The following is a 16,494-nucleotide window of genomic DNA, read 5'->3' as shown; positions in this document are numbered from 1 at the left end:
TGTACTCTGAAGCAGCAGCTCCCCGGGTGACTCTCAGGCCCTCCCCAACAGTAAGTCCGCACACACGCTCCCCTCTCTGGTACACTTGCGAGGGGCACATTCGTGCACACACGTGCACACACACGCTCTGCTCTCTGCCCCCCACCCCCGGCAAGGACCACAGCCCACAGCACCTCCGGCCTCACTTGTGCGTTTGCTCCAACTCTGGGAGGCGGTCTCTGCATCTGCTGCTTCAGACCCAAGAACTCGACGCGTGAAACCCCCACAGTGCTGTCCACACGTGGAGAGTCTGTCCCCCCGGCATCTTTGGCCAGTGGAACCTCCTCCCAGGCAGACTCTCACGGAGCCACTCACAGAAAGGTCCCAGGGGCCCGTGGCAACGCCCCAAAACGGAGTCAGCTCAGCCGAGTCGCGGAGCTGGGACTTCCCAAGGGGGGCCAGAGAAGGTGAAAGGACGGACGTTTAAAAGCATGGATGCAGCTCACGGACACATTTTTAAAGAAACAAGGTGGAAAAGAGTGCACTGAAGACTTTCCCTTTTAGGAAGTTCAGGAGCAGCAGAACTCCCCCCTCACCCGCGGCTGATGGAAGGGGGTGCCCTGGGGAGACGGAGCGGAGAAGCGAGAGGGAGGCCCCGGCTGTGGAGAGGCTTCGAGGCTTGATCTGGGAGGTGCTGGTGGGGTGGTGCAGCTGTGAAGTGACGTAGCTAACATTTTTGCACTTCTCTTTAAAATGCAGTTTAAGAAGCTAAGAAAAAATTTTGTAGGAAACCTGAGGCAGGTAATGGTGCCCCCGCGGGAGGCCGAGCCCGGCGCACTGGCACCCCTGCTCTGGAAGGGACTTGGGCGTCATCCCAGAGGCTGAGAGTGTGGGCTCGGGGCTGGAAACCAGTCAGCAGGGCCTCCTGAGGCTCATGTGGCTCAGACTCTCAGCCAAGCGGGAGTCAGTGCCCTTGGGGCTCGACTGCTGGACCCTGGAGACGGTCCTTCAGAGCAAGGGCGTAGGGGCTCCTGTGTGCCCACCGCCCTCCCAGTTGCTCTGCTCTGATCACAGCCTCCTGCCCCCCCAGGTCCCCTGAGCCGGGGGCTGGGCTCTCCTCCAGGGGCCGAGGCAGAGCAGGGCCCTCGCTCCTGTCCCGCACCTCCCCGGGCACAGCGCCGGGCCCAGCACCATTGCCCCAGGGGCCCTGGCAATAGCCACAGACCCCAGGACCTCAGCAGGCACCGAAGAAGGAGGCCCTGGCCAGGTGTCTCCCGAGGCCGGTTCGCTGTTTCTGTACCCACTCCCTTTTGAAGCGTTGAGCTGATGCTTATCCTCACGCGGCCTCCAGGGCATCGCGCGGGGGTGATAGAGTTCAGACCACCTTCCTCTGGGCGATGAGCAGGCATCTGAGGCCACAGAGTGGATCTGGGGTCTTTGCAGGTTGGGGCCTGGGCCGGGAGGGAGTGGGGCCTGTGTCGGCGAATGGCAGTTTGGGGTGGCGGTCATCCCCCTGGGTGTTGCCCTGTCTTAAATCACGCCCTCACAGGACTGAATTACAGGGAGCCTTCTCCAGCCCTGCAGCTGTGGTTTGAAGGTCGTGGGGGGAGGCTGCTGGGGCCCTGCGTGCAGTCCAGTCGTGACACCTGCCCAAGGAGGACCTTTCCGGAGTGACCTTTGCTCTGGGGACGCGGCACCCGCTCCCATCCCAGGCAGGCTCTTTCCTGGGGCTCGCTGAGTGGGCTGGGGGACAAGTGGTTAAACCTCTTGGAGCTGGCCTGGCCTCGTGCTGTTTCCTGAGGGGGTATCCAGTCTCCAGAAGCATCCGTATGTCTGACGCAGTGTAGAGACTCTCCTCTCACCCACACTCTCCTCAGCTGCTGGCTGCATCCACAGCGGGGCCTGGGCCGCTGGTTCTGGGAGAGGGCCACTCGTCCGTCGGCGCGACCCTGGCCCAGACCCTTCCTCGTTGCCTTCCCAGCTCCTCCTCCTGCGTCCTGGAGCCCACCTCCTGTCCTTCATCCCCCTTGGTTCCAAGGACAGGCACCGTCCAGCAGCCATCTCTACGGTGGGACCAATGCATAGCCCACGGACACCTGCCGGCTTGTCGGGTGTCACTCAGGACAGAGCGGAGTGGGCCAGGTCACTCCTGTCCTCGGAGGACAAACCCCACACGTGGCAGGGCCTCCCTTCCATGCTCTGGGCCTCGAGGGCCTGGGGTCAGGCGCCAGCCCCCAGGGCCCCGTGCGTGGAGCTTCACTACTCGTCAGCCGAACAGGAGGATGACCTGTCCCCCAAACACCCAAGACGCCGTGCGAAAGCGGGCAGATGAGGAAAGGAAGTACCCAGCTGCCTGGGAAACGTGTGAGTGGGCGTTCGCCGGATCGGAGGCGCAGGTGCAGGATGGGGACCCTGGGACGGAGGTTTGGCACGTGGCTGGGATCTGCCTCCCAAGGGTAGACGGGACAACTGCAGGAATGGGTGCAGGTTGGGGGTCCTCAGACCCTGTCCTGGTGTCTCTTTAGAATAATTCCTGCCCAGACACCCGCTCCCTGACACGCATGTGTCCTTACTGTAATGGAAGCTCTGTTTCTCTCATCCTCCCTGTGCCGCCTCCTTTTCTCAGCCCGGGCTCCGCTGCCTCGAGGGTGTAGTGCCTCGAGCCCCCATGTCCCTGTCCCTGCACTGAGACCCCAGCTACCCAGGCCTCCCCACTCCCCTCCAGGCTCGGGGTCTCTGTGCCGGAAGCCCTGCATTCCTGCTCACCTAATGAGCCATGCGGAGCCCCCTTCCTGTCCTTTCTTAGCCTCTTCACTGGCTCCCACTCAGACCCTGGTCCCCGTGTTCGTTCTTAATGTCCCTCATGCTTGGCAAAGTGACTGCACGTGGCAGGTGCTTAATAAATGACTGTGAGAGTGACAGCAGCCAGACAAGTGGCTAGCGGCCAGTTTTTGGATTTGCAGAACGCAGGGATTGTGCAGAGCCGGGGCTCTGGGGACTTGGAGGTACAGACTGAGGCAGGAGAGCTGTCAGACTAGCTCACTCTAAAGAGGAACCGCATGGCCTTCAGTGGGGTGAACCCAGGCGGGCTGCCTGGAAGCAGAGGGAGGATGCGGTCACCAAATCTTCTTCATCAGACTCTCCTGGCGCCCGCCCTGCGCCTCCCCTGGGCTCTGCCTTCCACAGCTCACTCCCCTGAGGCCCCACCTCGCGTGGTGACCTTGGCCGGGACTCCCTCCTTCTGAGGACACTTTGTTTCACTTCCCAGCCTCACTGTGGCCGGAGCCCCCATGCCTTCTGGAGGAGACCCCTGGGTTGACCCTGGGGTAAGGGCTTCCTCCAGTCCCTACCATGCTCGCTCAGGGCCCCCAGGTGTAGGGACCATGATTTGTCTGCCGGTCCGTCCACAGAGCCTGAGCACGCCTCCATTCCAGCTCTCCCAGAGCGGGTGCACATTTGAGCCTCACTGGGTGGGCGAGCCCGCCCCCTGCCCACAAGGACAGGTGGGTGATGGCTGGTGGAGGGAGGCCCAGAGGGCCGAGCCTGCGAAGCCATCAGCTCTCCTGCTGGCTGGGGCCTTCTGGGTGGGAATTCTCCCCCTCTTTGTATGTCCAGTGTCACCTGCATTGAACTTGGACGTGTCGGTGTGTTTCCTCGTTTTGTGCTCTGGGCTCCTGGAGGCCAGCTGGCTCGGCAGCCCGTGTCCTTGTGACCAGTTACTGTAATGGGCACCTGGAGAGATGGGGCTGCCCCGGCCTCAACACGAGGGCCAGTGCGTCCTGGCAGCTTCCCCGGGGACCCCGGCCCCCTACTGAGAAGAGCTGACCCCAGGGAGCCGCGTCTGGGGCCGGGAGCATCTGGAAAAAGAGGTGCAAAGAGGGGGGAAGCTCTGAGTAGGGGTGAGGAGCCTCGTGGTGACCCTGGCTGACCCTGGAGGCCTAGGGCCGAAACGCAGTGGAGGCCGCTCTGATGGGCCAGGCCCATCAGGCGGGCGGCCTGTGCATCCCTGGGCACTGAGGACCTGGGTGGGGCTTGCCACCTCCACACTGCGCTGCGGGTGCAGCCAGAGCTCTGTCTCCGATAGCCCAGGCCCAGGGAGGGAGGGGCTGAGCCTAAGCTGCCCTCAGGGAGGAGCTGGGCTGGGAGGGGAGGGTCTTGGAGGAGGGCCCGCCCTTGGAGGGAAGAGGAGACAAGGGGGATTCTGGAGGTGTGGGGGACAGGGTGTTGACGGTCTGTGCCCAGCTGTCCTCATCTCAGCCTCTTGGCAGAAGGTTATTTGTGGAGAACCACAGGGTTCAAGACTGCGTAGGAGGTGACTCGGGGGACTCACCGGGGAGGGGCGTGGGGGGGAGCGGTGTTGAGGCGTGCGAGGGGCGGGAGCCAAGGGAGGAAGCGGGCGCTGGGTGGGGTCGGGGTCGGCCAGTTGTGGACCTGCCAGAGGCCTGGTGCGCGGCATGGCTCTGTGGCCCGGAGCGGGCGCAGTGGTGGCTGGGAGGAGCCCAGAGGAGTGGCTGCAGGCAGTGATGGGACAGAGCCCCGGCCCAGTGGTGGGAGGGGCTGGAGGGTGGGGGCGGGGTGTCTCCGAGTGGTGCTACAGGAATCCTGTCTCCCTCCTGCCACCAGAGCCAGCCCCCGCCACCCCTCCACTAGCTGGATGGATGCATCCTAGTGGCATCTGCTGAGAGCCTGTGTCCTACGGCTGGAGCCACGCACTTACCTGGAGAGTTTGTTCTCTGGCTCCCGCTCCCTCCCCTTCTACTGCCCCACACGTCAGGGGTCAGCATCCTTCTGGCCTCCTAGCCCTGCCGCACCTGCAGGCACTGGTTTCCGGACACAGAGATGGGGGAGGATGGGCGAGCCCCGGAAAGTGAGGCAGCCTCATCCCAGGGCCAGTGCGCGTCCAGAGAGTTCTGACCTTGGGGAACCAGATCCAGGCCTCTGTCTGTTGGTGGGTCCCACGACCTCGGCCAATGGTGTTGACGTGCGAGGGCAGACTGCTGAAGTGATGCTATTTACAGATGCTGGGAGTTGATGGAAGCAAAAACTGAAACCTGATTTAGCCGGATGGATGTAATGCCCAAAATGGTACGGTTGCTAACGGCAGCTGCTTCCCGTTTGCGAGGCCTTGTCTTCAGTGCGGAAATTAGGGCGGATGTTGTCGAAGCCTCAGCTAATTACCATGTTGAACTTGGCCCTTCTTGCACCTGTAGCACCGCCGTCTCCTTGTGACTTTATTTACGAAGAGAGCATATTATTCTGAGCCTCCGTCTCTAAATATGGTATCGAAGCCGCCAACTTCTCTGGGAACACGCAGCTCTGAAGTTGTCTGTATTGTTTCAAAGGCCCAGAGCCTGGAGCTGCCCCTCATGCATTGGGTTCGCCCCCCGCCCCCACACCCCCAGTAACTGCTGGTTATTTCTTCACCGTTGTCTTGGTTTTTCAGCTCAGGCCAGGGGGCAGGCAGAACGTTTCCAGGGAGGAGGCTGGGGAGGGTCTGTGGCTTCTAGTGGAAGGTCCACGCCCAAGCTCAGGGGAGAAGCAGATGGACGTGGGAGGCCCAAGCCCTGACTCGGCTTCGGCGCTTCCACAGACCCTACGTTCTAGTTGGGATGTGGGTGGATAGACCTGCAGGGGTGTCCCTGGTTGAGGGGGCGCAGCTCCTGGACGAGAAACCCCACGTGTCGTGCCCAGCATGGGCGGTGGGAGAGGGGAGTGGGGTTCTAACTTCCTGCTCCCACTGGGGGATGCGGGCCCGGGGATTGGAAAGATGCTGCTCCTGGCCTGACTGGACCTGCAGGCCGCCTGAGCTTCGTTGAGCTGTGTGATGCGTCAGCACCGAGTTTCTCCCTCTGCAAGTATGGACGGTGCCACGTCCAAAAGCACACGAGGAGGACCCCGTGAGGTACCAGGCACAGCCCCGAGTGGTGGTCCAGCGCCACACGCCCAGAGGGTGATGGTTTGCGGCCACTGGCATCTGCGTGTGGCACTTCTCAGGGGACCGAGGCCTCTGAGGAGGTGGGAGGCCCTCAGAGCAGCCGAGGGGCTGGCTGGCCGTTCCGCACGCTCTCAGCAGCCCCGCGAGCGGGGGCCGCAGCTCCGAGCAGAGGGGCTCTCTGGGATGAAGGCCCTCTTCTAGCTACGTTTTTTTCCTTTCCTTTCCTCCCATCATTCTGTTCCGCCTGCAAACAACCAGCTCTGCTGACTTCTCTGAAGTGGTCCTAGCGCCGACACAGGGATGGTCGTGTGACCGTCAGGCTGTTAGAAGTTACCGAGGGTGTGCAACCAGGCAGGCTCTCCAGAGGGAGACACGGAGACGGGACCCTCGTTGGGCAGCCACACAGACCCCCAGGCCCATGCCGGACAAGGCGGCGATACCAGTTCACCTGGACACGGTTCAGAACCAGCGACTTGCAGCCACGGGTGGTCATTTCGCTGTGAAGCTCGAGGTGGATTCACGTGGCTGCAGCCGTTCCCACAGCTCTCCCGTCCTATGGCCTCTCGCGGCCGGCGGTTGGGCGGGCCTGGCCCCGGAACTTGTTGAAACCTCCGTGTTCTTCCCCGTGGAGGGTTGCTTTGGCGCAGGCTGCTCCATCCCCACCTATGTGGAAGGAGGCGGAAACGGCCTCGGCGGGGGCAGCAGGCGGGAAGCGCACGGCAGACGGACAGGTGGACGGGTCCTCTGTGACGCGGACGGCTGGGCTGGGTGTCCGGGGCTCGTCTCCGGAAGGTGGAGGGCGTTTTCCTCGTGCCCCCGCTGTGTCTCCTGACATGCACGCTGCCCTGCCTCTCGGATGCGGGGTGCTCGGGATGTTGCGTCGTGCTTCTCTGCGGGCTCTGTGTTCCGGGCTGTTTCTGGTTCTGCTCCACTGGCCGACCTTTCGCCTCTGTGAGTATCTATACCGTCGACGTAGAGGCTGCAGTTTCCTGCTTCTCTGCCTGCCTGGTATCTTTAACTGGATGCCAGTGGTGTGAATTTTGGCTTTTCCAGTGCTGGATGTTTTTGCATTCCTGCAAATATTTGCAAGCCTTGTCCTGGGATGTAAGTTATACAGAAACAGTGTGATGCTTTCGTGCCTCCGTCTTACCCTTTGACAGGCAGGACTAGGGCGCCTCTAACGTGGGGCTGATTATCCCCATCCCCACTTGCGAAGCTGCGTCCTCTACTCCATGTCCTGTGGTTTATGAGCTTCTTCACTGCTGAGCTATCTGATGTCCCGTGTCTGAAAACTGTTCCATAAATTTGGTTTTAGCATTTCAGGTGAGAGGATAAAAATGATCCTTGTTATTCTTTCTTGTTAACCTGCAGTGGTTTAGAATTTTGAAATAAGGGTGACACACCATTATGTTGTACCCTTTAAACTAATACAAGGTTATATGTCAGTTATACCTCGGTAGAACTGGGTGGGGGGGGACAAATAAGGATAAAATTAGGATGCAAGAGGTACTTCTGACAGAATGGGAAAGCAGTAGGTCAGCCATGGCTCTCCCATGCTGAGTCTCCCCAGCCCAGGGCCCAGAGTAAACAGTCAGCTTTCATCAGAGACGTGAGGACTGGGTGGAAGTCTTTGAGGCCCTCATCCTCTGTGGAGACGGGTTACAACCAGGTCCAAACACTGTCCTGCGACCAGTGCTCTGGGTGGGCCAATGGGGGTGGCGTGGGCTGGTGGTTCCTCCGTTTCTTCCAAGCAGGTGTGACCCCTGCTTCCTCACCCAGATCCTAACTCTCAGGACACCCTGATTCTGCCACATCAGAGGTGACCCGACAAAACCCCAGGAAGGAAACAGGAGAGACGCCACTCAGGGCTTCCTGCCGCAGAACGTGGGGGAGATGTGATCTTGCCTGAAGCTCCGTTTTGTTTTTCCGTTTGCACGACCTATTTCTCACGAGCTTCTACGTCAGTGGGCATCTGGGGGCAGGGACATCCCGCCGGACCTGAATATGAGTCCTGCCCGCGTTTCTGTGTCCGGGTGCTGACTGTGCCTTTGTGAAGACTTAATGCACTTCACCCAACAGGCGACGCCCAGTCACCAGAGGGCAGGCTCAGCACGGGAGGCGACGGAGGGGAGGAGCCGTGGGGCTCCTGGGGGGCAGGACTTCAGTGTCCTTTGGGTGGCCCCGCTGGGATCCGGGTCTGCACCCCAAGGCATGATCTGGGTGCTGGGGTGTGGTCATTGGGACTTTCCTCCACGGAGATAGGTAGGTGCATAGGGACCAGCTCTCCCTGATTACTCCCTCCTTTAGTGTTTTTTTTGTGTGTGTGTGTGGTACGCGGGCCTCTCACTGTTGTGGCCTCTCCCGTTGCGGAGCATAGGCTCCGGACGCGCAGGCCCAGTGGCCATGGCTCACGGGCCCAGCCGCTCCGCGGCATGTGGGATCCTTCTGGACCGGGGCACGAACCCGCATCCCCTGCATTGGCAGGCGAACTCCTAACCACTGCGCCACCAGGGAAGTCCCCTTTAGTGTTTTTTGAACAATTTGTGAAGTTAACATCTTGTAATGTACTGTACACAGAGTGACATGTAACGTCTCAGTTTTCCTGTCATCGTCTCTGTCTTCATAACTACATAAGTAGCCACTTTGAGGCCAGACTAGTAGCAGTTCTTTTCCCTTCTGGGTCCTGGCATAGTGGTTGCACATAGTAGGCAGTTAGTGGGTTTGTGTAGTGTTGTTGAGTTGTGGGCCATTGTTTCACAGAAGTGGTCAAAGTGTAAGGGCTAAGCCGTCAGCCATTTCTGAGGTCTCAGCTGGGACACCTTCAGCCTGTCTTCTTGGAAGCACATGGTGGGACTTAGCAAGGCCTTGTGAAACCGGCCCCTGCAGCCTCCCCAGGAGCTTCTGTGTGGTAGCCCTGCCCACAGCCTGGAAATCCAGCTGCAGGTGGGCCCAGAAAAAAGCAGAGATGACTTCCATCTTCAGTAGACAAGCAGGCATGACAGTGTCTCAACCTGCGGCTGAAGTGCAGGCGATGTTGGAAGGAGCCAGGCCTGGCTGCCCGCTGAGCCCAAGCCTCTCCTGGGGCCTCGGTTCGCCCAACCGGGGGAACAGCAGCCAGCTGGCTCTGTCTGACCGTTTCTGCCCAGGCTCCAGCTGCTTTCTTTCCTTCCCATCACGTGTCGCTCACATGGGCAATAATAACCCTGAAAACCAAGTACGTGCAGGATGGGATTTTTTTCAGCCAACTTGAGCTCCCTCCACTGGACGCTTTTTGACTCGGAACCTCTGTGTCCTCACCCGCCGTCCACTCATCCTCACCCTGGTCGGGGACACAGGTTCCTCAGGCCTCCGTGTCCCTGCAGGCTGCCTGGGCCTCCCCACCCTCCCGCCCTGCCCTCGGCCGTGGCTTCGACAGGTGCCTTCACTCAGCTTCCCTCCTGGGAATCCACATCCCTACCTTCCCTACCAAGTCATCCAGGCCAGCGACTCAGAAACTTCAGTGAGTGTCAGAGTCCCCTGGAAAGCTCCGGGCCCAGCCCCGAGTCTGACGCAGTGGGTCTGGTGGACCCGTGTCTAAGAAATAAGTTGGGGGAGAGGCTTGTTTTGCAGGATTCCACCTGCCCCTTGGGGGGGGGGCTCCTTGGTGAAGGTGAAAGAAGCACACTTAGCCGTGGAGAGATTCGGCTCTGGGTGTTTATAAGGTGACCGCAGAGTATGCCTTGGCTGAGGTTCAGGCCTGTGTTCAGTGCGGAAGGAACAGCGAGTCTGATGGCGCAGCTGGAAAGGGTCACGGGCCTCCGGGTGCCTTCCCTCCAGAGCAGAGAGCATTTGTGGGGAGATGGCCCTGCAGTGCCAGCCGCCGCTTCCCCAGTAGTTCTAAGACTTGACCACGAATTACTTCCCAGATTAACCGTCTGGGCCTCCGTCGTGGTGTCTCTCCCGTTACCTTTGATTAGCACTTCTGTTTGGAAGGAGGCTGCGAGTGACTGGTGACCCCGGACCCTTCTGAGACCAGCGTGTGCTCGGGGCGCCACCTTCTGCAGCCGCCTCGACTCCGCCAGTTACTGCAAAGGGAGAAAGAGCGGCTAGCTCTGGCCTCACCTCCTCTGCCCGGCCTCCTCAGAGGAACTCAGAGCTGTCCTCTGTTGCTTTTATTTCTTCCAAATCCTCAAAGCCAGAGCAGTTAAGAGTTGTGGTGTGAAGCCGTTGAGGACTCCGCGGTCTCCCTGGGCGGCCGTTCCTGTGTCTGTTGGCGCGTCTGAGCCCTGGACTGAAAGAGCAGGTTTCCAGCCTGTCTGAGCTGTGCGTCGCAGGCCAGCGGGGGCCGCCGTCCACCCCTCCACTCGCTCAGCCCTTCAGTCACTCTTCCATCGAGCGCCGCCGTGTGCCAGGCCCTGCGGAGAATCGTCTTGAAACCCACAGTCTTGCTGGACGAGAGAAGGAAGAAGAGAAGATGAAGTCTAGAGGGCAGCGTATCCTCTGTGCAAACAGGGCTCGAAGGGGGCAGGGAGGCTGCGGCAGGGACCCTACAGCTCTCCTGTTCAGAGAAGCCCCCGGGGGCCGGAGGGGAGGGGCAGGAGCTGCGGTGCGGGTCCAGTGATGCCCGGGCTCCCTGGGGCTGAGGGGCAGCGGGCGAGTGGGGGTGGGGGGTGGGGGCCGCGGGAGGCCGGCCTGGTCATTCTCGGGACTTCGAGTTTGCTGCACACACCGCAAGTGGGTGAGTCCGCATCCCCTCCCTGCTCAGGGCACGGCCTTTGGGCCTCTGTCCGCTGACCACCCCCCAGCTGTGTCCTTCATTTCTAACCCTGCCTTTACCTGGGGGTTGATAGCATAAAACAAATGTAGAGAGAACCTTCTAGACGAAAAGTTTTCAGCTGTGCTGGGTCTTGGGCCCCTGAGAGCAGCCCTGTCATCTGTCACCATCCCCCAGCCTACCCTCCACCGGTCTCACCTCCCCAGGGTCCGTTGTCCCACGTGGACCAGACCGTCTGAACGAAGGTGACTCGGGCCTCACTCCTGCCTACAGCCCCCGGGGGGCCCCTGGCTCTCAGAGTAAATCCGGGCTCCTCCCTGCAGCCCACAGGCTGCGCAGGGCAAAGAGTCGGCCAGGGGCCCAGCCCCGCGCTCCTGCCATCCTCGGCTCCTGGTCTGTGCCGTGGGGTGATGGCCTTCCCCTCCTCGGGCCCGGGTGCTGGGCGTGGAGCGGCGCTGGTGCTGTGAGGGCCGCGTGGGGACCTCGTTTCCTGTGACGGCGTGTCCGGCACTAGGGGCCCTCGAGTCTCCTCGCAAAATTGTATTCTTACTGCGAGAGTATTGTCTTTGAGGCTGTTGTATGGCCAAGGAAGAAAATCTTCGATCCTTTAAAAACCAATTTGGAACAGTTTCTTGTTTCATTCCGAGGGAAGGAACACTGTACTTTGGAGAACGAGGATCTGTGAACTGTGCAGGGCGGGGCCTCCTCAGTAACAGTCGGGCTTCAAGTCCTGCTGGAGGCCAAGGCCAAGGTGGCGGCGTGCGTGTGGGCCAGGCCAGAGCAGCCAGCCTGGGCTCTCAGGGGGCTGCACCGGCCGCCTAGAGTCACCGGGCAGGGGGTGCAGATTCAGATCGGAAGGCTGGGCCGTGACGCCCAGCTCCCCACGCGGGAGCTGATGGCTGAGGCTCGGCTCAAGACCGGGTACAGAAAAATGATCCCCGGGGGTTAACTCACGCTTCTGTAAACCTTTGTATTTAAAGGGGGATGAATGTGTGTTTGAAATCTGTTCCTGTTAGGACTTCTTATTGCTAAATTTGCAACACTGTTCCTATGTTAATATGTTCTTAAACATGTAAGTTTGGGGGAGAGTTTATTGAGTTGCCCTTGAGGTTTTAGTTATAGAAGTCCTCTTCTTCTGCAGGATCTTAGTTCCCCAACCAGGGATCAGACCCAGGTCCTGCAGTGGAACTGCAGAGCCCTAACCACTGGACCGCCAGGGAAGTCCCCAGAGAAGTCTTCACACCCTGTTCTCAGATCCAGCTGAGAGAAAGATGAACGTCTAAGAGATGGAAATTTAAGTGCTAACTTTATTACCAACAAATCTCAGTGGAGGAACATGGGTCAGATCCGGAGGCAGTGGAGCTCGCTAGCGCCTCGCCCTCAAGCATAGACCTGGGCCTCCCGCCCGAGGGCTTGGCCCCCTTGTCTAGAACTGCTGCCCTGAGCCAGCTGGGAGCAGGGAGGGGACCCCCCAGGCCTGAGCTCCTCCTGCTTAAGAAGACAGACCCACAGGGGCGTCCTGCCCCACCCCCGAGCATTCACAGGCGAGCATTCAGGGTGGGGGGTGGACAGGGTTGCCGGCCCTGCCCGGGCCCACCTCTCTCAGCCTTCCTCCCGCTTTGGCTGGTAGGTTCTTGTCCACCTCTGAGCTCTCAGACACCCTTGTGGGGTGGGAGTGTGGTGCCAGGGATGAGCCCTGTGCTCCCCTAGAGACCCCCCAGCTGGGCTCCTAACCAAGCCACCGACGGGGAGGAAACCTTTGTCAGATCCGCCGTGAAACCTCAGCTCCCAAAGCCACTGCGTCTAACCTGGGGAGCAGCAAGGTCTTTTAGGGCACCTCAGGCTTTGTACGGAGTGGAAAAAACATGGTGCTCCCGTGGCCCCGGAAGTCTCACCATATGTCGGAAGCTGTCCCGGCCTAATCTGCACGTTTTGTTTTTAATGACTTCCGGATACACCTGGCTGTTGTTCAAAACAGGGAAATTCAGAAAAGTGTGAAGAGGAAAATCAGAGTCACCATAATCCTACCAGCAAATATGAATAAAATACACGTGTAGGAGGAGAATGAATAGAAACGTTGCGAGCGTGCTGTTGTTTCCTGTGTTCTTTTCTGTGTGTAAATTTACATATATTGTGAACGAATTTGGGATGGTGCTGCAGCAGTATTTCTGTTGCTTTCTTCATTAAATTGTGAGAATTTTCCAATGACATCGTTGGAAAATTGACAGAAGTCAGGGGGTCCTCCCGCTGGAGTCCTCCAAGCCCTCCGCCCACACAGAGGAGAGCCGGGCCCTGGCCCCGCTGACCCCCGGCCCCCGTTCCCAACCACGTGTCTCTCCAGCCCCTCTGCGTGCTACTCCTCCTTGGACATCTAGGGCTCCCGCCTCCTGTCCCCTCCCCAGGTGTCAGCAGGCCCCTCCTTCCTCAGTAAGGACTTCCGTGGCCTCCTGAAGGCAAAAGGGCCCTGTGGGACTGGTCACCTTGGTCAGAAGTGCCCTGCAAGTGCCCAGGCAGCCCCTAGCCACACGCCCCTGGGGACCTCGCCCCCCTCGGTTCCCTAGAGTGTGCACAGGCAGTGGTGCCCTGTGCCCCCCTCTTTTGCTGGAAAACAGCCTTTGTCTCCTTTAAGTTCACCTTCAGGGGGAATTACCACAGGTCCTTCAGGAACCTTGGAACGTCCAGTCCGGGGCCCTCGGCTTTCAGACGCACCCTGCGGAGAGGCTCAGGGCGAAGAGGGCGGCCGCGTTCCCGCAGGCGGGGTGAGCCCAGGAGGAGGGGGCGCCTCAGAGCAGGGCCGCATTGGCAGGACAGCTGGGCCGCGGGCTGGTGGACGGCGGTGCCCCCCTCATGGGGAGCACCTGGTGGCTGGCAGAGGTGGGCTTTGTCCAGCCCGGGGTGATGGGGGCTGAAGTGAATGCCATTTGCCCCTCCCCGCTTCCGTTTTTAGACATCACCTCTCCCCAAATCCTTGCCTCTAATCAGCCTTTTCCTGCAAGACGAGGCAGTTGTGTGCAGCTCCGGTGTTGGCCTGTGTTGACCTTGGTGGATGGATGTTTCTCGTTTAACCTCAGGTACCGGAGGGCGGCCTCAGTTCACCTGTGCACTTTGGCAGCAGAACTGCAGGCTCGTTCGTCGCCTCAGGCACCTGGGGACAGAGCAGGCTTGAGTGGGAACGCAGGGGGCGGCGGGGGCTTGGCGGGGAGGCAGCTGGCTGCGCTGGTGGTGGGGCAGCAGCCAGGGGCGGTTGTCCTGTGATTCCACCACACCCTCAGGGCCCCCGGCCTTGCTACCCACTGTGTGAAATGTTAACTTGCAGGATGGGAACCTCCTCCCGCGTGGGGGCCTGTCCCACAGCAGGTGTAGGACACACCCTCCAGTGGGTGGGGACAGCCTTGCACCTGGTGTTAACAGACTTCTCGCGTTCCCCGTCCCGCTAAACACAGGCTGGGGCTGCTAGCAGGCCCGCGAGGTCACCGGCACATGCTCGTAACAAAAGGGAGGGAACAGAACCTCTCCGCCCGAACCTCGGTAGCTGTAGCTGGCCTCCCAGTGTGAGAATTTGCGTGACCTAATTTTCGTGCCAAAAAAAGATCTGATTTTTAAAGACACATTTGAATCTCCAAAATGAACCCAACCCCTCCAACTGCCAAAGGCACAGGTATACCTCACTGGATATGTTGTTTTTACCCTGAAGATGCCGCAGGGCAGGATAAGCACCCCCATGCCGTGCGTGAGGGGAGCTGTGGTGTGTCCGGCGAGACGGAGAAGTGAGGCGTGAGCCGTGGTCCTGCCGCCTGGGACCTGCTCAATTGGCGCAAGGGCCACACAAGCCTTTGGGGGGACAGCAGCTCTCGGTCCCCCGTGCTTGGCTGGTGGTCATCAGCGGCCACCTGTGCTCGACCAGCCTGGCCAGCTGTCGAGAGCCTTGGTGCTGGGGGCTCCCGCTGTGCCCCAGATGCAGCCTTTGGGAGGGGGGAGGGGAGCTGGGGCTCCATTCTCACCACCCCTCGGACGGTTTAGTTGGTGAAAAGCAGAGTGTTTTACCCCCAAGAAGCACTGATCCACATGCCCATGAGCCGCCTGCCTGCCCCTGCCAGCGAAGGGGGCTCCTGCAGTGTCTCCTCACAGAAGCTTCGGGCAGGCGAAGACCGTTCCTCGCCAGCTGCTGAGTTTGTGAAGCTCTGAGGAGTAACAGCCGCCTGCCACCGTGACGACCTGTGCTGTCCTCAGCCCCCGGTGGGAGAAGTGGATTAAAGGAAGCGCCAGCAGGGCCGCCGTCCAGGTCACATGGGTGCTTCACGGGGCGGGGGCTTCCACTCTGAAGCTGGCTCTCCTGAGAGCGGCAGGGTCTCTGGGGGCTGTAGAAATGCAGAGATATGGGCACCACCCCAGGCCTGCTGAGCCAGAATCTGCGTCTTGAAAGGCTCCCGGGTGGCAGCGCCCACTGAAGTGGAGCTGGATCTGACCAGAATGGGCGGCGGGGCTCAGAGACACGTGCTGTCCCTACGTCTGAGCCCTGTCCTCCAACCCCTGAGTCCCGGGAAGGGAGGACACACATCGCTCCCCAGGGCGCGGTCACGGCCCGCTGCTGCTGTGCGGACGTGTGGGGACCACAGTCCTCCCCCCGGGTCAGGGCGGAGCGGTGGGCATGCGCGCCTGTTCCCCGTTGTTTTCCTTGAAAACCGCCGGGCGCATCCCACCGATCGCTCTTATCCCTGACGTCTTCCCCTGTGCCTGGCTTCCCAGTCTTCCTCCTGTTTTAAAGGTTCCGTTCAGTCTAGAGCCCTCTGGACGGAACCAGTGGTCTGGTGACCTGCCTGCCCAGGTCTGGGCGTGCGCACACACTGCCAGTCCGTGCCTGGGTTTCCTGATTCTGAAATTGTGGTTTCTGATACTGACGCAGCAGGGTCCCCGGGCACTGAGTGAGGGACTCCAGGGCTGCTGCTTTGGGGACGAATGGGATCATCTGAGCCCGGGGGCGTCGTCGGTGCCCTTATTTCTATACAGAAATCTGCCACATGCAAGCAGGTCTAGACCGGGTTCTGGTGCCCATAAGCAAAGGCATCATGCCTGGCGCTTCCTGCTTCTGCTCTTCCGTTGGTGCTGCAGGTGGGCACACACCACGGGGTGGAGGAGGCCGGCCCTCGGGGGTCAGAGGGCCCCCGAAGGCTGCGAGGGAGGGGGTTGGGCACCGGCTTGCTCTCCGAGCAGCACTGCTGATGGGGCAAACGAATAAAGCCTTAAAGCAGAGCGAGGCAGCTGAGCCTGATTGGAGGCAGCGTTTCAGGGCTAAGCCTGGACTTAGATCACGCGGTTTGGGGCCTGGAGTGAGTTTTACAAACCCCCGTGAAGGACAGGAGTTTGTAGTGGCAATGCTCACAGCCTGTGCCTGAGCCGTCTGAAGGCGGCTGCGCACCCAGCGCCTGTGATCGGCTTGGCCTCTGGACACAGCATCCCTCCCTCTCGCTGCGCAGATCCAGCGCTGCTGCTTTTGTTTGGTTTTAACTCATCGAGATGCTGCCAGCCGCAAATCCCGGTTGGTATACAAGGGAGGACCTGCAGGGCCGAGGGACCCTTCCTGGCCTGGCCCACGGCTCCAGGCTGATGGGAGGACGTGGCACGGCGCCTGCACCAGGCGCCCTGCAGATCCACAGCCAGCACCATGTGGCCTTCACCTGCCTGCAGGGACCTCGTGCCCTTGAAGGCTCCCTTGGTGCACACACTTCCTCTCCTGCTCCCGTCAGGATCCAGTGTGTCCTTCCAGCACCGCCCCCGCCCCACAAAGGCTTCAAACCCTTCTTCACACTGGCACCTGGGACGGTGACCC

Source organism: Delphinapterus leucas, chromosome 13 (genome assembly GCF_059928025.1).
Source record: "Delphinapterus leucas isolate spDelLeu-1000000601 "Yukka" chromosome 13, BTC_Dleu_Yukka2, whole genome shotgun sequence".
Taxonomy (NCBI): Eukaryota; Metazoa; Chordata; class Mammalia; order Artiodactyla; family Monodontidae; genus Delphinapterus; species Delphinapterus leucas.
The sequence above is the reverse complement of the archived record's forward strand: the minus strand, read 5'-3'. Positions refer to the sequence as shown.